This window comes from Lissotriton vulgaris, chromosome 3_2, assembly GCF_964263255.1.
Source record: "Lissotriton vulgaris chromosome 3_2, aLisVul1.2, whole genome shotgun sequence".
NCBI classification, from domain to species: Eukaryota; Metazoa; Chordata; class Amphibia; order Caudata; family Salamandridae; genus Lissotriton; species Lissotriton vulgaris.
In genome coordinates, this window is record NC_141690.1 from 48,114,811 (window position 1) to 48,139,850 (window position 25,040).

Sequence of the window (25,040 nt, forward strand, 5' to 3'; positions counted from 1 at the left end):
AGGACCCCAACCCCATATCCATCAGGGAGCCCTTTATTGCTGATAACCAGGAAATCCTGGATGAGCCCCGTAGCCCTTTTACATCCAAAAGGGCCTCAACGTACATGGACAGTTCCGGTGTCATCTACAGGCGCCACCAAAACGCCAGTGGTCTATACCGAATCACATCCTCTACGGGGTTACATCCTAGGTCATATAATAAGGGAATACGAGGTGTTGATTGGGGTAGCCCTATTGCCGATCTGAGAAATTTGTTCTGTGTGACCTTAAGTTGGGACATGTAACTAAAGCACCACAGTTCCGCTCCATACATAATGGCCGGTAATATTTTAGATCCATAGATTTTTATCAAGGGGGCCAGTGGTTTAGTTAGGGAGTTTCTGTGCTCCTTCAATAAAGCACCACCAAGTTGGGCATGCTTAAGGTGAGGAGGTCTATCTGCGGTTTCCAGCTTAAGTTTTCACTAAAGGTGACTCCCAGGTACGTGAAAACAGCTGTCTGGTCGAGGATGACCCTACCCATTTTGACCCTAGCTTTGACTGGTCTTGGACCACGGAGGACCATAAATTTGATCTTCCCTACGTTGACTTCCAGCTCATGTTCGTGACAGAAAAGCTCAAAGCGAGACAGTGCAAGCTGTAACCCCTGTCTTGTCTTAGAAATTAAGAGCATGTCGTCCGCGAACATGAGCAGTGGGACTTTCTTGCCGGCTAGGGAGGGAGCGTCAGTCAGGTGGTTAGAAAAATAATTTGTAACCCCGTTGATAAACAGAGAAAACAAGGTAGGAGCTAACACACACCCTTGTCTAACCCCTTTAGAGACCTCAAACCCACCTCCCCGGGTTTGCCCCATCGAACTTTAGCATGCGTGTGTTCGTGCATGTTGATAAAAAAGACTACCAGCTCTTTGGGCATGCCCATCCCAAAAAAACTTCCCACAACTTGATCCTCAGAACAAGATCAAATGCGGACCTAAGGTCCACGAAGGCCGCGAAAAGCATGCCCCCCCCAGCAAAACCTCTTTCCAGTATAGGAGCATAACCCTAAATGCTTGGTCCAGGGTACCAATGTTCGACCGAAAACCCGCCTGAAGGGGTGTTAGTACATCATAATCGGCCATCCAGCCCTGTATACGACCCAAAAGAAGGCTGGCCACAATCTTTTGTACTGCATCTATAAGGCTAATTGGACGATAGTTGGCCGGGGCAGAGCGATCGGCCTTCTTATAGATAGGCAATAACTCTGCCCTTAGCCAAGAATCATGAACCAAGGCTCCACTAGCAAGGGCGTTGGCTAACATTGTCAAATATGGGAACCATAGATCTTGCTCGTGTTAAAATAGATCTGCAATGATACAGTCAGGCCCAGGTGCTTTGTCTCTCGGAATGCCCTTTAAGACAGCCTTCACCTCACTTGGTACAAAAAACAGGTATTCCTCACACTTAGGGGTCTGTGTCGCAGCTATGGACCTACTCTTCAGTTTAAACTGGTTTTTGAAATACGAAACCCATGCCTGTGGCTCCACATGGTTAGTGGGAACCATGTCCTGCGGGCGGTTGCCCCATTTGAGGAGGTGCCAGAATTGTGTCATGTTCCACCCCTTGCAGGCCTGAAGCAACCCCCTCCAACGATCCTCGTCCCAATTCTTCTTAGCAGTTAGTTGGGCGAGTTTATAAGCAGCCCTACAACTTCAAATGTCATCTGGTAGTCAAGATTTAGTGGCTACAAGCAGAGCTCTTTGTGCCTGTCTACAGCCATTATCATACCAGGAGCAGGGTCTCAACTCTTTATTTTTATTGTTAGGGGTAAACTCTTCACAAAAAAAGATTTGAGTTCAGAAAATAAACCATTGTGGATTCCAGGAAATTTTTCATTAATCTTAACCTGCGACTCAAAGCTATTTAGTTTGACCACCGTGCTAGTGAGCAAATTGCTTATTGTGGACAAAGAACCCTCATTCATAGCTATTTTAGGCCAACGTACCCTTCTCTCATCATTAGTTAGGGCTACCTTTCCCTGTACAATAGGGACATCAACCATGACAGTATCAATAAAACTGTTATCTGTCAGAGACAGGACTATGGGGTTATGGTCACTTTCAGGTCTACACGTGACCACCATATTGGTGATAACCAATCACAAGTCCAAGTTAGCCAGTATATAGTCGATGCGAGACCCAGATCTTCCATTATCAAAAGTCACTGCCCCTGCCCTGTCTGACTTTGTTCTGCCATTGACAGCCCGCATGCCCTTATCAAGACACAAACCCTTCATAAACAGAGCCGCTTGCGTCCATTTTTTAATTGGCGTCACCTCCAACTGGGGAATACCCCATATAGAATCTTTTGCCTCTGAAAGCTTCCCATCAACCATACCAAGTGGCTCAAAACAGGTGTTGAAGTCCCCAGCCACAACCCTATTTACCTTTTTAGAAACAGAACACAGTAATTCCTCTAATAAAAGGGCTGTTGGAGAGCATCTCCCACCTGGGAGCCCCCTAAGATATATCTTGATAATAATATTATTGAGACCCTTTGTGGAGCTAATCCTTATGGCCATAATGTCCAGACTGTCTATCGGATCTCAGCGACAGAGACATCCTCACGTTGACGTACCCATATCGACAAGCCTCCCACCGGTCTTCCCCTACTACCCTTAGCTGCTGGTTTTGAAAAATTCAAATAACCAGAGCGGAAGGGGGGGCTATTGCCCAAGTTTCCTGAAAGGACCAGATATCAGACTCGTCGATAAAACTAGCCCAATCTGGTACGTGTAATTTAGTTTCCAGGCCCGCAATATTCCATGAAGAAACCTTCACCAATGGGACATCGGGACTAGAGATCACCTCCAGGCAACCCCCCGTGTGGCGAGGAACAGGACTCCCATGACAACGCTGTTATTAATAGGAGTGGAGGGCTGGAGAGGGAAACAGGCTTGAGGTGATGATACTTTACTACTATTAGTTATCCCTAAACTTTGAAACAGACTCCCATTAGGTGGTGACCTATGCAAATCCTTACCATCCCCAAGTCAATCGTTCTCCTCTAGGGTGGATAGGGGGGACAAATCGCTTATGAGTATAAGTGGGGTGGTTGAAAAGGGTATCCAATTGATGAGCCCGAGGAGGATGACCCTCCACCCTAAATGCAGAGGTAGGATGTATAGAGGGCGTTTCATACCAGTTTCGAGAAAACAGAGGGATACCTGAGGTTTATCGAGGATAAAAATAGCTCAGATCCAGAGTTTGGATCCCTCCCTCCCCTCTAGATTCCGTCCCTTCGCAGATGAACCTGACTGCTCTGGGGTCTCTGAAATGTACAATTATACAATCCCCTGCCAGGGCCTTACATCTGCTACCCAACCAACTCACCCCCCTTACATGTAGGAGTTCACCATTGATATATCCTGGGAGTGGTCTATAGTTGCTGAGCCAAAAGATGACTTTGTTTTTCAGTTCCCTGTGATTTTCCTGTTTACCCTGTTGAATCTCGGGTACCCCTGACAATATCACAGTGTAGGGCACTGAGTCAGGGGGTAGGTCAATACAGGGATGCTTACTCTTCCTATCTTCAGCAACTACAACCTCCTTCTCTTTAGGGATCAACTCTACCGCCACTGTGACAGGTACTATCACCTTCTTGCCCTCCCACCCCTGCACTTCAGCTCTCATACTGGTGGTGTGACTTGTCTTATTTGCCCCTGTAGTGCCCCTACCATTGTGTTGACTTGGGTGCTGGGGAGGTTTGGGGTGTGTTGTGTTGGGGCTAACGACAGAGTTACCAACATGAGCTGACGATACAACTCCTTTAGATAAACAATTGGGGACCATAAAACAGCCCACACACTTTTCCAAAACAGTAGTATTAGCCATAACAATATTTTCCAGATTCCCCAGATTTTCAAGGGCTAATTTAATTCTTTCGAATAGGGGAAGCACCAAAGACTTCATCAAGTGCTCTATCTGGCCGAAGATGCTATCAGGGGGCTGTGCTGACAACGACAAGTGCTGAGGCAACACAGGAACCTGTTTCCCTGAGTTTTCAGTAGTAAGCAGCATACTATCGGTAGTAGAATGGGACAGTGTAGTAGAGGCCCCTCCAGAGATGGTGGATTTAATTACTTTGGGGCGTCTACCCTTATGAACTCCCCCCCTTCGCTTTCTTTTCCCACTTTTAGAGGTTTTTTAAAGGGCTGTCCTCTGTTAATGAACTCGAGATAGTGGGGGCTACCGTAGAACAAGTGTCAGATACATCGGTAGCCTCCAAATCCCGACTCGTTTCCAGCCGTATAACAACCTTAGGAGAATAAGCGGATAGCTGCTCAGGAGGGATGACATCCCTAATGGTGCCCAGTGAGGAACGCTTAGAGAAGATAGGTTCTAGTGACAGTCTCTTCTCCGTTATGGCTATCTCGCGTTTGAGCGCTACAGCAGCCCTAGTAATACACTGGTCCGTGGTTCTTGTTAAAGACCCACCAGTGCTGCTAGTCGTACTGTTTTTCCCTTTCCCTGTGTTGGACGTCATGTTCTACTCACCTCAAGTAAACCTGCAAATACAGACAATTAGGCAACCTGAACCTTTACACTTATAGGCAACATGAAAAAAAAAACACTCAGGCCCAGCTAACAAGGAGACGGTGGGACTACTTTAAAATACAACAGAGTAGCTTCACTGACCCACAGTCCGGGCAGATGTCTCAGCCCTTGTTGAAATGTTAGGGGGCTAGCCCGGCCCGGCCTCATCCGGTCCCAGATGGCCCCAGATGGCCCGCCCTTTGCCCGGGCTTAGCCCGGGGCGTCCCGCGTGCGTCCCGCGATGCGGAGGGCTGGGCGACTATATGCACCTCCTGGCACTGTAGCCGCATCAGTGTTGTCCCGCAAGGTCATAGGCGCTTCTGCACTTGAAATCAGGGTGGAGTGAGTCTTGGCGGTGACGGCGCTGCACAGGTACTCCCACACTCTTAAAAGTTCTCCCTAATTCTATTGTACATCTATTTAGATAGCCCAAAGGCCAGTACTCTTGATTTGTATTTGTACCCTTCTTTAACCCCTTTACTGCGGCGGCTATTGCGCCGCAGTGCTAAGGGGGCGGGGCGGAAATGCGGCGGGCGCATGCTGGTGACGGAACTGCTGCATCACCAGCGTTGGTTGCGCTGTGCTTATGATGGAGCGGTTCCGTCATGGCCCCGCCCACTCAATAGAACGCTCAGCGCAGGCGCGGAATCCGCGCCGCGCAGGAGCGTCGGGCGGGCCATGATGGAACCGCTCCGTCATCAGCACAGCGCCACCGCGACTGATGACGGAGCGGTTCCGTCATCAGCAGGGGAGGGGTTAAGCTGTCTGTTTCGATTGTACTCCCCTGTGGCATCGACGCGTTTCGGTGGAATATCTTAACTGAATACCACCTTTTTCAAGACAAGAAACCTTAAAGCTGTGGCCGGCGGTTTTAGGGCAGGTACGTGAGGGGATTCAAAGAATGATCAACATAGTGAGAGTAAAGTAAACAGGCAGTTTTAGACACATCGTTACCACAGGTAAAAGTAGTAGAAACTGGCAAGCTTAAGTAAGCGGCTGTGAAGTTTAGAAAAGATTGAGCAGTTTTAAATGTCATCTGGTGCATGAAAGGAAAAATATAACATTATGGTGGGAAGCCTGTTATTTGAGTTGGGACTTGAAGGGGGTTGTGGAAAGAGGGTTTCATAACGAGGGACGCAGGGCAATGACAACGAGTACCTGGGGTTCGAGTGGAGGGGCGAGGTTATAGGATGTTGTTAATAACAAGTTGAGAAGAGATGTGGTGAGCGCACACGATAACCGATGAAAACTTGAGATTGTAACAGTAATCTAATCACGAGGGATACATCATGAGGTTTCTAGTAAGAACAGCATGTGGTTTGTCACTGCTAGACTATTGTTTTTATGAGAAAAGATGTGTTAATTATGTTAATTACACATACTTTGTGGTGTATTGAATATTAATTTTTGTTTAATTGCTTTTCCAGTTACCCCTGACGAAGGGCCCATGGAGGCCCGAAATGCATTGGGTTTTTAAAAAAACTGCCTCTGATGAAAATTCCTTCAGTATATACTCTTGATTGAAGAGGTTCGGATGACCCATCATGAATATGAGAAACATTGGAAATTGGCATTTCCTTACATGTGGATAAAAAAGGATTAAAGTTGGAATGAAGAAATAAAAATAAGGACTAACTAAGATTCAACATTTTGAGTAAAGTTTTCTGCGCTCGCAGTAGCTACAGTGCCATGGTTTGGGGCACTTTCCTGTGTCCCAACGTTGTGATACATTGTTCCACGTGCCACAGGGGTTGGGCATGTTGACCATTGAGCATGCTAGACAAAGTGATGAACAACAAAGGAATTTGATGCGATTATGGTGTGCAACCCACCTATACACAATGTTTACTTTTCTAAAATGAACCAAGTCAGGTCATTTTAGTCATGATTCTCCGTCAAGGGGGCATTCCATTTTTTTGGTCTGAAGGACGATTTGTGTTCTAGGATGCGTGTGCGTAATTCTCTGCTAGTTTTGCCCACGTATCCGAGTCCACAGGGGCATTTTATTAAATATACCACATTTTTACTGCGGCGATTGTTAAGTGTGGTTGCTGTCAGGTTTTTGCCTGCAAACACTAAATTCTTGCCTTCCAGACAAGATGGACAGATGGAACAAGTTCCACATTTGTAATTACCTTTTGCAGATTTCCCACTCAAGGCGTTTTGTTTAATACCTGTTGCTTTATAGGTTCTCACTAGTGAATTTCTTATTGTTTTATTCCTTCTAAAGGAAAAGAGGGGTTTTTGCAATTAGGTCTTCTTTCTGTAATTTTAAATTTTCCAATTGCAATTGACAATGTTTTTGATTTGGTTGCTGATGTGTGAGTACTGTGTCACGAACACCAGTCTTCCAGAGACTTTATTTTCCTTCTTTTTGTTAAGATCCATAAGACTGTCCCTCTCATAGAATCTAGCCCTCTTCAAGGAGTTTTTAATTACTTTATTAGGATATCCCTTGGCTTTCAATTTAGTCTTCATGCATTCTGAATGACGGTAGAAGTCAGTTAAAGTTGTACAATTTCTACGGAGTCTCAAAAACTCCCTGAAGAGGATGTTGTCTTTCTGAGACCAGGGGTGATTGCTGGTATATTGCAAAAAGGATTTTTTATAAGTCGGTTTACTGTAGCGTTCCACCTGTAGTGCCTCATCTGCACTTTTTATAATAATATCAAGAAATTCTACCTGCGTGTTACTATAATGGGCTGTAAACTTAAGGTTCAGATCGCCCAGATTTATCCATTCCAGAATTTCACTAAGGGTTGTGCTGGTACCAATCCAGATGAAAGATGATATCATCAATGAAACGGTACCAGCACACAATATTTTAAAAAAATGGGGCCAACTCATTAAAAATATGTTGTTGCTCAAATTCAACCACATAAAGGCAGGCCATGCTGGGGGCACAAGAGGTCCCCATACTGGTCCCCTTAGTTTGAATGTACAGCTCATCCTTAAATAGGAAAATATTACTTTTGAGGATCAAACTGATACAGGACATAATGAATTCTTTTTTACCACCCCCAAGGTTCTCCCCATCTAATGGGGAGGAGATCACCTCGATGGTGCTGTCCTGGTGGATATTTGTGTACAGGGCCTCAATGTCCAGGGTGACCAGCAGCTTTGTCACCTTGTTGAAGCCCTATCCCTCAAATACAAAAATTGCATGCGGCCGTGTCTTTTAAGTATGATTGTTGTTTTCCTACTATTGGTTTTAGAAAACAATCAACATATTTGCTGAGAGGTTTCAATATGGAACCTATGCTGCTGACAGTAGGTCGCATAGGAGAGTCTGTGATGTTCTTATGGATTTTGGGCAACCCATATATTGCTGGGATCACAGGATGTGCATTTAATAAAAATTTAAATTCATTTTCACAAATCATCTCTTCGTCCCTTCCCGTTTTCAATAGTGTTTCTACCTCTTTCTTGAGTTTATCTATTTCCAAAAATTGGATTCTTTGATAGTGTGCTTCAACATTAAGGTGTTGCCTCATCTTCTGTTCGTAATTTGGTGTGTCGAAAATAGTAACACCCCCCCATGTCTGCCGGTTTGATCGTTAGCATGTCATTCTCCTGTAGTGACTTTAGTGCTTGTCTTTGCTCTTTGGAAAGGTTGTTATTAAAGTTGTTTTGAACTGTCTTCCTCATATTCTTAATTTCTATTTTTACCACCTTCTCAAAAATTTCAACGCTTTTATCTATCTGAGTGAAACTGGGTGTGAAGGTGGAGACAGGTTTAAGTCCTGATACATTATTGGGTAGAATTTTATCCACAAAGAATCTGTTTAAGCGTATCTTTCTGAAAAAATTCCTAAGATCCCTCTCTACTTCAAATGTTCTGTGTTCATTGGTAGGAGCAAAACTAAATCCCTTTTTTTAACAATTATTCTTCTTCCCTAGTTAGTATTTTTTGTGACAGATCGATTATGGGGAATTCCATCATCTCCAGTATTGTTTGTTTCTGGTGGCCAAATATTCCTGTCCCCCCTCTATAGGTTGATGGTTCTGCATAGGTCCCTGTCGATTGTAACCCCTGTAGTCTCATTGTCCCCGGTTCTGGCACCTCCCTAAAAAAGGTTCGCGTTCGAACATGGGACCTGCTCTATTTTAAATGTAAATGTATTGCAATTTATATAGCACACGTATCACCCGGAGGCATCAAGGAGCTTGCTTAGGGAACCCGTCCTGGTATTCCCCTGTGAGATACCCCAGCAGGGTATCCGCAAGGTGAAAGCCAGGCATCCCGCCGCGAGGGGCCGTTGTGGAGATTAAGAAAGCTATTGCCCAGAGTCGCAGAGTGTGAACCCGTGAATCGAGTAGGCACCAGAGCGAGAATTGTCGAGTCCATGGACATTTTAGGACTCAAGACCCCGCAGAGCCGGGAGTTGTACCCTGGTCCCGGGCTGACCTCTGCTTCCAGGTCTGCCTCCTCTATTCCCCTGCACTCGCTCCTGTTCCTCCTCACTGCTGGAACCTGAGGTTTCTGAAAAGGTGATGCGTTTAGCACCACCTCTAGAATATATTGGTCTTTGTGGTTGTGGTTTCTCCCATCTTTGTTCCTTCTTGTTGTCGAAGTACTCTTTATTTGCATAGGGATAAACTCCTTCTATGCTATATCTTTCTATACCCCTTTTGATTTTTTTTTGTTTTTTGTTGGTTAAATATTCCCTATAGCTATCTGCTTCTATATTGAGCTCCACTATTGTTTTCTTAGCCTCTTCTATTGCTGTACTTTGTTTTAGTTGGTTTTCTAATCCATTTATTTCTTGTTTTTCTAATTTCAGTAATTCTTGTGCTGTTTCTATGATCAGGATAAGCCAATCACGGCTGCACCGGTTGGCTATATGTGTTCTCGGTTCTATGAATTTAGGATTTTCTATAAATAGTCCCGGCTTGTTTCTTACTTGAAGGCCAATTGGAATCACGCCTGCCTTTAGGTAGTCTATTAAAAATTCTGCATGAAGGTCTGTGCAAATTTGTTTCTTCTTTAAATTTAAGATCTTAACAAGTTGTTCATGACTACTGTTATTAAGTACCTTTGAGTGACCATTCCGTGAATTTTGGTTTATAAGTCTATTAAATTGGTCTTCAGAGAACCCAAAGGTTTTTAATTCATCTATGGTTACCAGGGTCTCCTATACTCTTTAGATGGTAGACTGTTCTGGTATCCAAAGTTTGAGACCAACAAGCCTCTCCAACCAACTGGTTGTACAAAAGTTTGCAAATAGGAATGAGAGGGACCCCTAGATTAACCAAGGGAATTGAGGTACAACTACCAGAGAAAGAGGAAAGTTACCTTGTTCACAATATTAACTGGTGCATCCAATCACTATACAGTACATAAATTACAGACTACAATCAACCAGTCTGAAATAATGTAAAACAGAAAATTATTTCTAAAAAAAATGTGTCTTTATTGATCAGCCTTAAATAATTACAATAGATTTCCTTTAAAACAACATATATTGCATCAGTGTGTGCTGAGCAGGATTAAAAAACTTGTCGCAAAAGTTAACAGTAAAACATTCCTATATTGTAAATCAACATGTACATATTTAATAAACATTAATTATGACCTGCATAATCCTGACAAAAACAACAAAAGACATCAAAGATTTATCTAATTCTATTGTACATCGATTTAGATAGCCCAAAGGCCAATACTCTTAATTTTTATTTGCACCCTTCTTTAAGCTGTCTGTTTCGATTGTACTCTTCTGTTGAGTCGATGCGTTTCAGTGGAATATCTTAACTCAATACCACCTTTTCCAAGACAAGAAATTTTTAAGCTGTCCCGATACAATCTTATATTTTTTTTCCCTTTTCCTCTCCTGCCTAAAAACAGATATAAATATCATCAATAAATTAAATGTTCATAATAAGGTTACATTCTTACAATATAGTTAACATCTTATTAAGTTCAAATGATCCTCTCAATGAAGTACTCGAGTGCTCTACATTTAAGTTGGTCTTTATTAATCTCACCATATACTAGGCCCCTTGCTATCCTATTGCATCCACAAAACAGCCTTTACAGATCTCATCCTATATTTAACACTGGTTTTGTACGGGAAAAGAAAAGCTTAGAACCCTACTTTATACATGATCCACGATGGGTCTATGCTTATAATATTTTCTGCAATGTGGTTATCAACCTAACCCCTCCTCTAGCCAGCATCAAATGGGACGGGAGGGAGGGAAGTTTACACAATGGTGTATGATGCATTATATATAGTCATCATCCCACTTCTACTTTCTTGAAGACAAATCAATTTGTTGTTGTATGTTGGAATAACAAGATAGGCCTGAATGGGCCCGAGGTATTTTTACTCTTCCACATGTATCTCTTACCATTGAAAGCTGTTTTGGTCCACTACAGAATAACTTGTTTAAGAACCAACTGCCTACTTGACAGTTTATTAGGATTGTTCGTTACAATTAAATCCCCTGCTGCTGTGTGGGGGAACTCTCGGTGCCTGTCCACTCTGCGAACAAGATGGAGGTATATGTATATTAATTTAGTGATTCTCTATGCACATTCTGTCTCACTTCACCGAGCAAGAGTCAACTCAATTACCTTAGGGAAACTTTCGTGATAATCCCCTTCTACGTCTAATATTGTTGGAACGGTAAAATTGCTTTGTACACGCTATTCCGTTTAGTATTCTCCGTTTCGCTGGATAAGCTGTAATTGATGTAAAGATACATTTACTATTTGATAAGGACAATATCCCTGTACTAAAGAACTATTTTACGCATCCTATTATCTTCAGTGCAATGTTGTGGATATATCGTTGCATGTTTTTCTTACGGCCGCACTCTTTGTTAAAACCCTGCTGTATGTTCGAGCTCCCAAATCGGGTGGGGAGTGTCTTGCTCTACAACGTTCAAAAAGACACTAATAAGTAAAAGCCCCTCACTCTCATTCTAAAATCATTGATCTATATTGGCTACGCTATCACACAGGCATCTACCTTACCTCGGTTGGAGCGATGGTGAGCAGAAATGCCAGCTATCGGGTATCTGCCTTTTCCTTGATGTGACGCGCAATCTAGTGCTGGGTTCCTATTTACTTGACTGGCCCTACGCTTCCATTGGTTCTGTCCATTGTGTGCCCGCCCACAATCTGAGGGTGTCCGTAACCTAACTTGTGTTCTGTGATCTAATTGGATCCACAGTACACGTGTCCCATTACGTATCAAGTTAGTACGTGTTCTAGTTTGTGATAGGTTAACACGTATCAAGGTCGGTTGCCCATCGCGTCCTGGCTGTCCTCGCCTCGTAAATGTATTATTCCTGTATCCATGACAACAAAAGACAAAACCTTACATCTTGTGGTTCTATCCAAGCATCAATCACATAGCGACTGGCTTCCTCATCGCACTCAGATCTACTCTTATATTATATAACTAAGCGATGAATCGCCTTTCAGTCAATAACTTCAACTGGTTATTGATTTCTGTGTCAGATCTACACCTATTTGACAATACAGGTATTGTTATAAGATGTGAGTGTGTCCATCTTTATATGAGCACAAATTATATGTGGGCTTATCCCCTATATTGCCCTTCTTCTAAAGTCGTAAAACGATATGGTGTTTGATATTACCCTTTAGTTTGTGCATCTATTCTACTGTTATCATTGCTCCAAGCAATTTATTTTTGTGAAATATTCTAATACACCTATCCCCATCAGTACTAATCTTCTATTTGTCCATGTGATTCTATCCCTGTATGATTTTGCTCCAATCTTCTCTTGAATTTAGAACTGCTTCAATTTTATTGAGGGAGCACATAAACACTGTTCTCTCCTTTTCCTCTTTTGGTCTATGTCGCCACCCCGTCTGTTGATCGTTATCTTTTCTATAATGAACCAAGTCAGGTTGTTACAGTCATGATTCTCTTTATTGAAATGCTCCGTCAAGGGGGCATTCAATTTTTTTGTTCTGATGGACGATTTGTGTTCTAGGATGCGTGTGCGTAATTCTCTGCTAGTTCCGCCCACGTATCCCAATCACAGGGGCATTTTATTAAATATACCACATTTTTACTGCAGCAATTGTTAAGTGTGGTTGCTGTCAGGTTTTTGCCTGCAAACACTAAATTCTTGCCTTCCAGACATTGTGGACAGATTGCGATTGACAATGTTTTTGATTTGGTTGCTGGTGTGTGAGTACTGTTTCACGAACACCATTCTTCCAGAGACTTTATTTTCCTTCATTTTGTTAAGATCCAGAAGACTGTCCGTGTCATAGAATCTAGCCCTCTTCAAGGAGTTTTTAATTAATTTATTAGGGTATCCCCTGGCATTCAATTAGGCTTCATGCATTCTGCATAATGGTAGAAGTCAGTTAACATTGTACAATTTCTACGAAGTCTCTAAAAACTCCCCAAAGGGGATGTTGTCTTTCTGAGACCGGGGGTGATTGCTGGTATATTGCAAATGGGAATTTTTATCAGTCGGTTTAGTGTAGAGTTCCACCTGTAGGGCCTCATCTGCACTTTTTATAATAATACCAAGAAATTCTAACTGCGTGTTGCTGTAATGGGCTGTAAACTTAAGGTTCGGATCGCCCAGATTTATCCATTCTAGAATTTCACTGAGGGCTGTGCTGGTAACGTTCCAGATGAAGATGATATCATCAATGAAACGGTACCAGCACACAATATTTTCAAAAAATTGACCCAACTCATTAAAAATATGTTGTTGCTCAAATTCACCGACAAAAAGGCAGGCCAGGCTGGGGGCACAAGAGGCCCCCATACTGGTCCCCTTAGTTTGAATGTACAGCTCATCCTTAAATAGGAAAATATTAAATTTGAGGATCAGACTGATACAGGACATAATGAATTCTTTGTTACCACCCCGAAGGTTCTCCCCATCTAATAGGGCGGCGATCACCTTGATGGTGCTATTTGTGTACAGGGTCTCAATGCCCAGGGTGACCAGAAGCTGGGTCACCCTGTTGAAGCCCTGTCCCTCAAATACTGAAATTGCATGCACCGTGTCTTTTAAGTATGATCGTTGTTTTCCTACTATTGGTTTTAGAAAACAATCGTCATATTTGCTGTTTGGTTCCAATATGGAACCTATGCTGCTGAAAATAGGTCGCATAGGAGGGTCTGTGATGTTCTTATGGATTTTGGACAATCCATATATTGCTGGGATCACAGGATGTGCATTTAATACAAATTTAAATTCGTTTTCACAAATCATCTCTTCGTCCCTTCCCGTTTTCAATAGTGTTTCTACCTCTTTCTTGAGTTTATCTATTTCCAAAAATTGGATTCCTTGATAGTGTGCTTCAACATTTGGAGTTGCCTCATCTTCTGTTCATAATTTGCCGTGTCGAAAATAACAACACCCCCCCTGGTCTGCCGGTTTGATCATTAGCATGTCATTCTCCTGTAGTGACTTAAGTGCTTGTCTCTGCTCTTTGGAGTCTGTTGTACTCAGTGCAATATGGACCAAAACTGACAACAACAGTGAGACAGACCTGGGTACAAAAAACAGAAGTCTTGTTCTTCCCTGATAGGAACAAGGACCAAGCCAGCGATCACACAGTAAATGTTTAGGAACAGCAACAGACAGTGGGATCGAATTTGGAACGGAATAACCAAAATACAGGACAGAGATGACAGCAATCAGAGATTGGGAAAAAAATGACAAAAAGTGACGAATCAGGCTTCTGAAATCAAGAAGAGGAATGCAGTAATCAAGGGAAGGCTGTACCCAATACAGGAATCAAGGGCAGGCTGTACCCAACAGGCACTCGAAAAAGTAATGCACTTTTGGTACAGGGAAATAAGAACTAGGATTCAGAGCAATGGACTTGCGGTTGCACCCAAAAGGCACTGGAACAAATATTGCCCCGCTGGTGGAGGGAAACTGGAACTAGGATTCAGAACAAGGAATTCAAGAATGAACCCAACAGTCACTAGAACAAGGGAAGTTCCATAGTTTATTAGTGGTTGATAAGTAAACCCTGAAATGAAATGTTGGGTGGCTCTTATTTGTGGTAGGATTTCAATACTGAACTTCAGCACATGTATTCATAATGACAGCAGGGTCACAGGAGTACCACCACCCATTGGCAGGATCACAGGATCCTGACAAACCACTGATGTCACTTTGTTGCAGTGATAGAATGCTCGCCGTGGTAAGTCCAAGATTTCAGCTTTGTACTTTTTTAGGTCTCAGATGTGGCCAGTGGTGCAGGGTTGGAATCGCTAGGCAGAAGTCCAGACACCTTTACCAAGAGTTCATCTGAGGCAGTTTTCAGCACAGCAATAAACGACGAATGAGATCAAACCTCTAGTCTCTGTCTTCCAGAGGTAAAAAAAAAGTACTAATTTCCACTTCCACTTTTCTCTAGGATTATGGATGTTTTTTCTGGTCCCTCCTGCAGTACGCAGGTTCTCAGGCAGGCTTGTAGTAATCAAGTTTTGCTCCAGCAGGATCCAGTACACAATAGTCATTTGGGCCTTGTTCGGAGCAAGGAGTCTTTCTGCGTTCTTGTCCTGGTGCATGTAAAGAGGATACCAACCTCTTGCCACTTGTAGAGAATATAACTGTCTGGGTGATAGTGGGAATCAGGAGAGCTTGGGTCTTCTTTCTTCCAACTTTTAGGCAGTCTTCAATTTCAAAGATGTTGGCTTACAAGGTCCAGGAATGATACAAGGATGTGGAGGTAAGGCAGCAATCTTATCCCGTACTCTAGCAAGTGACGAAGAGTTCCTATACCCAACCCTAACTATTTAATCATAATAACTGAACCTCATTATCAGCACTTCCATATTTGGTTTACTGCAAAGCATCTTACAATCACACAATCCAAGATGGATTTCATTTTCCTCCAGCGGTGCAGTGTGGATCCTTTGTTAGCCCCTTTTCTGTTCAAATGAGATGCCCTCCCCTCTATTAGGGTCCAAAATAGTTTATGATGATCCCGGAAAGAAGTGAGAGCATTTCTTACAAGACCCATTTGGCAACAATTAACTGGTATGACTTTACTTTGTGTCCCTGTTCCACTTCCAGATGTTTAAACCTTCTTAAGAGGCCTGATATTTACATTACTACTGCCTTCCTGGGTCTAAGGTCCTTTGGGGACAGTGGTCATTCACTCACAGCCTCAAATATGTACTGAGCCTCTGGAGTAGAACTGATTTTAAACTTTCAATTAGACAGAAAAAATTGCACATTAAAACATAAAAAAGGTTAGTTCTCCACTTAACCTATCAAATGTTTGACCATAAAGAATGATTCTGAGCTCATTTTTACAGGGATCATCTGTTATAGACCTCCTGGGGATTTTAGTGTTCAGCAGCAACAATCGCTGTTAGATACCCTCACTAATATGGCAGCCACTCACCACAAATTAGTAATTTTGGGGGACTTAAATTTGAGGTTAAATGGTTCTCTTGACTCTGGTTTTCTCAACTTATTTCACTCTTGCGAAGGTCTTGGCCTTTTCCAGCAGGTCTCTGATGCCACTGATGCCACTCATAAGGCTGGGCATCTCCTTGATTTAATTTTTTCTGAACCCCATCTCCTGCACATTGGCGAAATTCTGCCTATGGATTGGTCGGATCATTCATTGAATTTGTTTTTTTTTAAATGTAAGATCTCTCAGACTCAGGTTTCGCGTCCTACGACTGAATACCTATGCAGAGATTGGAAGGCTCTCACACGGCTGAGGATTTCTGACTCTGTGTTCAGTCTTAACTACTGTAACGCCCTTCTGCTTGACTCGCCTAATTTCCTGCTAGACAGATTACAAAGGATCCAGTCAGCAGCAGTCAAGTTAGTCTTAGGGCTGCCTAGAAGATCTTTGCGTCTGCGGCTCTGGCAGAACTTCACTGGCTCCCTTTGAGACAGAGAGTGCAATTTAAATCTCTCTGCCTTGTTTTTAAAGCCCTTTATGGGATAGGGCATGTGCTGATGCGAAAAAAAAATTGGACTGGTACACCCTAACAAGATTGCTCCGCTCCTCATCGGTGAGACTGGCGAAGGAACCAAGGTTTAGGAAAGCTAGGTCAGGGGGTAGATCTTTTGGGGTGGCAGCAGCCAAACTGTGGAATAGACTCCCCTGGGAGATCAGACAAATTAGGGAGCTTCTCCCATTCAGAAAAAGTGTAAAATCCTGGCTGTCCCCCAAGACCTAGATGCCTGACCATGTCTTAGACACTTCCTCCTGCCTTTTTCGAGCCGCCAGCGCCAGGATGCCTCCAAGGTGACAGTACGCTTTATAAGCTGAATAAATAAATACATAAAAGTCCACTTTCCCTAATAAATTATATTTATGAAATAAGCAATGCATATTTTTTTCTTTGCAGTAATAGGAAATACGTACTTTCATCCAATTTCGGCACATTTACCTACACAGGGAAAACAGCTTGTGGATCGTTTACTGAGTACACTACTCCCATTAATAGTATGCCGCATTTTTATATAACAGGCACCAAGCACTGTGTGCTTATAAGGAGCATTTTATGGGTGAGACTGATTTAATATAAAAACAGGTTGTCTTACATGGCAAAGACACTTCTCTTAGCCAAGCGTCTCTACATTGATTTTAAATTGCATCCCACCAAGAGCCCAATGGTGCTCCTGGTGGCCAATGACCATACATTTTTGTCATACATGTAAGTGATGTAAATACACAATGCAGTATATATATATGGCATTTTATGTCCACGCCACGTGTGCAATTCCTGCACCAATTTACAATAGCCGTACTGGAAAGTCAAATGCACCAATTTAGTGAAGTCAATTTCGAAGTGCCTGTTTTCCGGCCAAAGCGCAGGCACTATAGTGCTGATTAGGACTTGCAGAGTGTACCGCGTTCTAATTCAGTTAAATACGACAAAAAAAGTGGAGAGACCAAGACAAAAATGAAATAACGTCTTTATTACTATTTGAAATTGTAATCAGATTGCATTTTACCTATACACCACAGTACAAATGCAATACAATTCCTATCAACTGTGAATAGTATTATAGTTACATAGATAGTGCACACATGTATTATTGTATGTATTGTGTGAAAACTTGTATTCGTGTAAAAAGAGGCTAGGTGAATGGACTTGCAGATGCTTAGCTTAAGTTTCCATTCAACTGGGACACTTTATTGTGTTTGTTATTCAAACTGTACATATTCTCTTAAGAAGAGAACAGCATAAGTCTAAAAAATATTTCAGTTTCTGCTATTTTGCTGCTTGATGGGTGAAGGTAATTGTTTTTACCAGTCGGTTTCCCTTCTCTGTGTGCGTATTAGCTCCTGCCATAAGATTCATATAGGGTCATCCTTTCTAAGCCCTTGCTGTCAAAAATAAATAATACAAAACCCACACGTGTTTGCCAGTTGATATAACCGTTTTGAAATACTCCTCGATGCAGTTGTCAAGAAATATTTGCAAGGACAGCCAACAGTTCTCAGAAACTGATAAATAGGACAAAAAAATCGGAATGGAGATTTTGACACTAACATGTCTTGAAGATGGTCTGCGTAATCGATGTGAAAAGCTGCCATAAACGGATTCATGCGTTTGTTCCATTGTATTTTATGGAAAGCATGTGAAGATTGTGGTTTCAAAAATGCATGTTTCCCTATGTTTTGTATTACAAACGCGAATGGCAAATTATGGGGCATATTTTTTGGGATTTGGTGCAGGGCAGCGTAGCAAGTCAAGTTGCTGCACTGCCCTGCATCAAAGTGAAATGGCAAGAAAGCGCTGCATATGTCACATTCCTGTCCTTTCCCCCTGCACTGGTGGAGTTTCAGTATCCTAGCGCCAATACAGGCATCTTTGCACCATGGTGCAAGGGTGCCCCATGGTGCAAGGGTGCCGGTGTTGCATGCAGGATTTGTTTTGTGCAGACTGGGGCACCTTCTTGCAACAGTCCTGGGAGGCCATTCCTCTTTCTATGTGTACTTTTCAGAATGCAGCACACATAGAAAAAGGAAAAAACAAGGAGAAATAACTTGCTCTTCCACTGGGGAGGCGTAACGATTTGGAACATACCCACATCTGGGGAAGCATCAAAATCCATGGCTGTTACATGGTAACACCTCCTGCAGCGTTCGTGGAATGCATCCTTAATGCAGTGTAAGGCAGCGCAGCAATTTGAGCTGCATTACCTTGCTCCATATCTATGAGGACATGGCATCACTTTGTGTGGTTGTAGGCACTAAAGACACCAAGTTAAGGCACTAAAAGGAACAGTGTCATTTTTTTCAATAGTAGCATTGAGAGTGCTTCTTACTAGCATACCTCTGGTTGTCTCCTTTCAGAATGTCGATGGACCCAGGGTACATTCGGGCCATCCCCATTCCTACCAGGCTTACCTTTGTGAGGCAGATATGTTCTTTCATTTTCTTCTATGTTTTCTTTTATGTTTCAATCAAAGTGACTAATTATCCAGGTGCTGATGAATGCCCCAGAACTCCTTTTGTGGTCGAGAAAGGGCAGAAACATGTTGACATATACGGTAAAATCCTCCCAGTCCTTGCATGTTTTTAACCATATCCCAGAGGACATTTGAATACAGTTTATCCAGCACTCCTGAGATGATTTCATCTGTTCCTCACTTGTGCTTTGCACTCTGCCCCTCACTTGCCTACTTAAAACTGCTTATTATTTTTCAAAACACCTCAGCTCCTCCTCTTTGGGGAGTGGACTGCTTATTATTTTTCAAAACTCCTCAGCTCCTCCTCTTTGGGGAGTGGTAGCCTACACTAGGTACCTCGTGGTCCAGGTGTAAGGAGGGAACCCAGTGAAGAAGCATGCCATTTTTGGGTGACTGAGGGTTCTCGTCCCTTAAGAGCCACTCTTCTCATGGAACACATATATAAGTCTGATCTTTTCTCAACATTAAAATGTTCACAATGTTTTGCAGTGAGCGGGAGGGCTGTGCTCTCTCTGTGATTAGTCAGGTGCATAGAGTTGCATGGAGACCTGTGTCTTATTTTTGATTACTCTTGACCCTGTAGCCTTAGAATTGTCCGGCTGCCTTAATTCAATAGCTGCGGTCAGTGTCAGCACTGAGGATGGTTACATAAAACTACCCAACCTGGGTCATGATTACGGTACATACAGAAAAGTGTCATGGTAGTTCTTTCAAATTACATATGAATTGGTTTGTTCTATTCCTATGGGTCTGAGGGTCTGTGGTAGTCTACGTTTCGACCCCTGTTGGTAGGAGGGTCGTTTGATTCCTCAATGTGGGGTCTTCTTCAGGACAAGGTTATCTGGGGAGCACTTGTAAATGGATGGAGCTGTCAATGAACGATCCTAATGGGCTTTCAATGGCTCCTCTGTATTTTGCTGGACATTATTCATCTAGGGTAATGAATCTCCCGATGCGTGTTGCCACACAGTCAACAGGACAAAGTCTCGCTCTCATCTTTCTGTAAACTGTTTACAGAAAGACGAGAGCGAGACTTTGTCCTGTTGACTCTTTGGCAACATGCATCGGGAGATTAATTACCCCAGATGACTAATGTCATTGAAAGCCCCTGTACCTATGTGTTGTGAATATAAGGGAACTATGGACCAATATTAGGCTGTAAAGGTTCTACTGTATATAAATGCAAATGTTTCTATATCACTATACCTTTACCCTGTCCCTCACTCATTCATTCACCCTCACTACCCATAAAACCTTCTTTCTCTTTATCACATTGTGAGCGCTGTAAATAATACATACACTTAGAATATACTTAAGTGGTTATATTGAATAGCAATAATGCTCTGAATTACAAGAGCATCTAATGAATATTTCTCTTATGGAATTACAAATTAAAAATCTTCGTTTTTGTTGAATAGAATTGGAACTGTTTTGTGGTGATTTGTTTATCTTTACATGGGACATCCCTTAACTGTTATTGCCTCACACTCACTTGAAAAAAAATCCAGTACATGACGAACAGAATTTACAAAGTACTAGCAGTACATCCTTGCTAACGAAAATATAATTCTTAAGAGATGTCAGATGTTAAATTTATTGACTTTATTACCCTTAAATGAGGTCTCCAATGTAGACAAGGTATAACAAATTGGCAAGATGTCACAGATTTATTCACCATGCTAATGCCAGACATAAAAGACACCCCTTTGATTAAGCCTGATTTTGTCGATGTCTCATGTCAGAGAAATAATGAAGGCACCATAAGAGTAGCTTACACTGTCTCTACAATTCAAGAGGTTGCGGAAGCTGAATGGCTTTGAGGTGTTATACAAGCACAAGTTGCAAAATTAATTGCTCTTATAGGAGATTGTAGTCTAACAGCCCATTCAAGAGTGGCTTTGTTTACAGATAGGCAATATGAATTTGGTGCGATCTATGATGTTGAACAGTTATGGTAAAAAAATAAGTTTCATGATCTCATTTGCCATAGCCATTAGAAATGGAGAACATGTAAGGAAATTGCTTGAATCCTTACACATGCCCACCTAAGCTGCAGTTGTTAAATGTGCAGCTCACAGAAGTGGCAATAGGTATGTTACATTATGAAACAGATTTGTGGATGAAGTTTCTCAGTACATAGTTAACAGGGCTTATACAAATAAATCTGAAGAGGACACTGTTTTCTCAATGTTGGTGTCAGTAGCTGACAAATGAGAAGAGCTCAAGAGATTGCAGAAAGATGTTTGAGAAGTAGAACAACCTGCTTCCACACAATGTGCATGCACCATAAAATCTTCAGATGGATCCCAACTAACACAAAAAGAACATCATTCAGGCACTTGTCACCAGCTGCTTCGACTATGGCAACGCCCTCTAAGCCAGCCTCTCCAGCCATCTTCTCAGAAGACTCCAGACCGTACAAAACGGTGCAGAAATATTCATCCCGGACCTCCCCAAATTAACCCACATTGCCCACCACCTCTGAGACCTCTGCTGGCTCCCCATACTGAAGTAATGCCAGTTAAAGATCCTCATTCATGCCTACAAAGCCCTCCAAGACCTTGGACCTTCCTACATCAACCATCTACTGAACTTCCACCAACCCTTAGGACACCTTTGCTCCTCTTCCCTTGTCCTCACACATACACCCCACATCCATTGCAGGAGCAGCTACTCCTTCTTCTACATCACTGCCAAGACCTAGAATTACCTGCCCCTCCAGCTCCATACAGCCTCCATGCTGGCAGACTTCAGAAAGAGACTCAATACCTGGTTCTTCGATGGATTCACAGCACCGAGATACCCTTAGGAGTAACATCTATGTGCCTTACAAAAACTGTTTGATTAATTAATTGAGAACAACAGAGTTAGATCAGAGCAGATGTTGGAAAAATGCATGTCACATTTGGATATCAGCAGATGGAAGACCAGTGTTGCAAGAGAGTTTATTATTTTCCATGACACAAATTTTCCATGGCCCAACCCATCTAGGGAGAGAAGCAATGGCGAGGTTATTTCGGCAGAATTAGTTTAACCCTACATTTAGGATGCTGCAAAAGAAGTGTTCCATCGCTGTGTGACATATCAACAGATGAATGTTGAGAAAATAACACCAGTAATGTTATGCCATGTAGAAAGATCAGGTAGTCCCTTCATGAGGTCGTTAATTGAACTTATTGATCTGCCTGTTTGCAATGAGCTGAGATAGATCCTGGTTATAGTGTGCATTTTCTCTCGATGGATGGAAGCCTACTCAGCACAGGAAAATGTTAGTTTCACTGTAGCAAAACTGCTGTTGCAAGAGTTCATACCTAGGAAAGGATTACCAGTTTCTTTGGTGTCAGATCGCTTGATTCATTTCAGCAATGAAGTCTTAAAAATTATTTGTGCAGCTTTTCCAAATCCATTTATGCACACCAATTTCAATGAATATGTCTGTTTTTAATATAATTTGTTTTTGTTTGGCTACCTTCAAAGTACATCATTTTCAGTTTTGCTCTTCCTCCAGACAGCAGTGTATCACAGCAGGACAGCCTCCAAGCCTGATAGGGCACAGCACAGGTCCAGTGAGTGGGGTTCACACCTGGAGGGCGGTCTTAATGGGAAATTTTAATTAAAAGGCTCATTCAGTACTCTATCTGAGACTCTTTTCATTCACATTTCCTTCCTGAGATGTTACCATGCTTCTTTGACTGGTGACCTCCTTTATAATCCAAGATTAATTTAGAAGTTTCTGGAAGATCCTGGCTCTTCCTTCCTCCAGTGTGTGCCTCACACATCTTTTAGGAATGCAAACATATACTAATCTGACAGGCATGTTCATCCACCTCTGCATGTTCCACAAGCAGGCCAATAAGGCTTATAATATGTTAACCAGAGACCCTTGTGCACTTTAACATTAGGGGATACTCATGCATCATTAGTGCTGCACACAAACACGTATGTAGGCATTCGTATGATCAACTACTCCTGGGCACATACGCATTTTAGCCAAATGCACTTATACATGTAAGCACTGTCTGTATGTACTTAAGGAGGATCTGCCTCAAGTGTCCACCAACACAATGCACACAAACATGCAGGCAGTGGTTGGACCACATCTGTCTCAATGTAAACTCAAGGTTGAGCTGGTCACACAGCAGTGGAATTCAACTTTCTGGGAGTAGTCCTAAAGTTACCACTCCCATGACACAGGTAAGGATGTCTGCCCCTACCTGTTGATAACTTACAAATATAATGGAATGCTGCTAGCAAAACACCTGTGCTGCTCATCTCCTGGAAAGGGCAGTAGCTCCGAACAATATGAGTGTAGCGTTAGGTGCTCATCTCCCAATCTAACCATACAACAATATAGAAACTTGGCATAGGATCATGCTACACTCAAACGATTTTACTTATTTGGAACAATTTCTAACCAGCTATATCGATATTTCCAGAGTTGTGCCATGTTTGGATAGGTTTCTAAACAAAGATCTGCATATTCCCACAGTTGTGCCTTTTCAGTTCCAACAGTCACCTTGCCTTCTGAATTCACTTCAGCTTTACATAATTAGTTTCTATTGTCAATAATGTGTGTAGTACAATTACCATAGACACTACTAATAAATTAATAATGCTGTCATTAATAGCTTTAACTTTCAACCTGGGGCTCTACTCCACTTCATTGTGTTTGTATGAACAAGTGGTGTTGACAAGGCACATTTCACTTTTGTGTCTTTAAACAATCATACTAAAACAATTCTATTATTTCATTGATAACTTCAAACAATGTATTTATTGTCTGGAGGAGGTGATTAATACATCCTGCCAAGTCAATCAAAAACAACTTCATCAGTAATTTACATAATATTAGACCATACAGATAATAAAAGCAATTATAGTGAAAATACACTATATTATGTTCAATACTTTCTTTTTCTTCACCCAGAGATAGCTATGAGTGAAATAACGATATTAACATGTGGTTAGCTTGTCAACTTCTCATTTTTTAAACAGTTAGCTAAAGTTGCCTACTACTGTCATAGCAGCTCAACTCGCAAGGAGATTCCAAATTTTGCAACCAAGATTCTGAGCCTTCCTTGCTTTACTTTTAAACATACTTATTTTGTCATGATAACAAGCAAGGTACTGTGCTAACCATTGATTACAAAGTGAAGGTTCTGGATTTGCCATTTATTTACTACACAATTTAAAGAATTGCCTATTGCCAAAAACCAAGGGGAACTTGTGGCTGAATTACTATTACTATTCAAACCAAGTAAAGCTAACATGGGAGTCAAATGTATATGTGTAATGGTAATGGCGGATAGGATTTCCATGATCCTTGTTCGGAACGTGTAAGTGTAGTGCATGTGGCAGATGTGTATATCAAATGCCTCTGAATTCTCTCACACCTTGGACAATCAGAGCTAGACCTCCTTCCCCACCTATGTAGTTTTCTTCGGCATGTAATACAAATTGAAAATAGTTTTGAAATGTTGCAATTTTAACCTGGCAGACAATAGAACTTTGTGACCCATGATTAGTTGCTCATGGAAATAAGTGGTTCCCCCACCATTATTCGCTTTGCCTACCATCTTCGATGTCTGTGCCCCGTTAGTGTCTTTCTCAAGATCCAGAAATATAATTTGTATTCATATGTACTTACCAAGAGTCAAACCCTTTTTAGATATTATTGAGTGCGTAATGGAATTTTCCAACCCATTTAGTTCTCGTGAACTAATCATCTGCAAGAAATGTCTGAGCTGTAGATATTTTTAAAAATCGTGTCTTCCCAACCCATAATTGTCTTGGAGAATTTCAAATCAACACCCATAATCGTCTTTCAATATGTCCCCAGCCTGTCTCCATCTCCTTCAGTATAAATCATGAAATTTGAAATTCTGATGGAAACAGGAGAGAATCCATAAAGGAGGATAATAGTTGTCTTTTGTAATTTTCATCACTGCAGCCACCTTATTCATATTCTAAACACCATCCTTAGTGTGTTAAATCTAACTTTTTTTTTCGTAGCTCTGTTCTGTAAATTCTAGTAGGAAGCCTAATTTGCTAATCCTAAA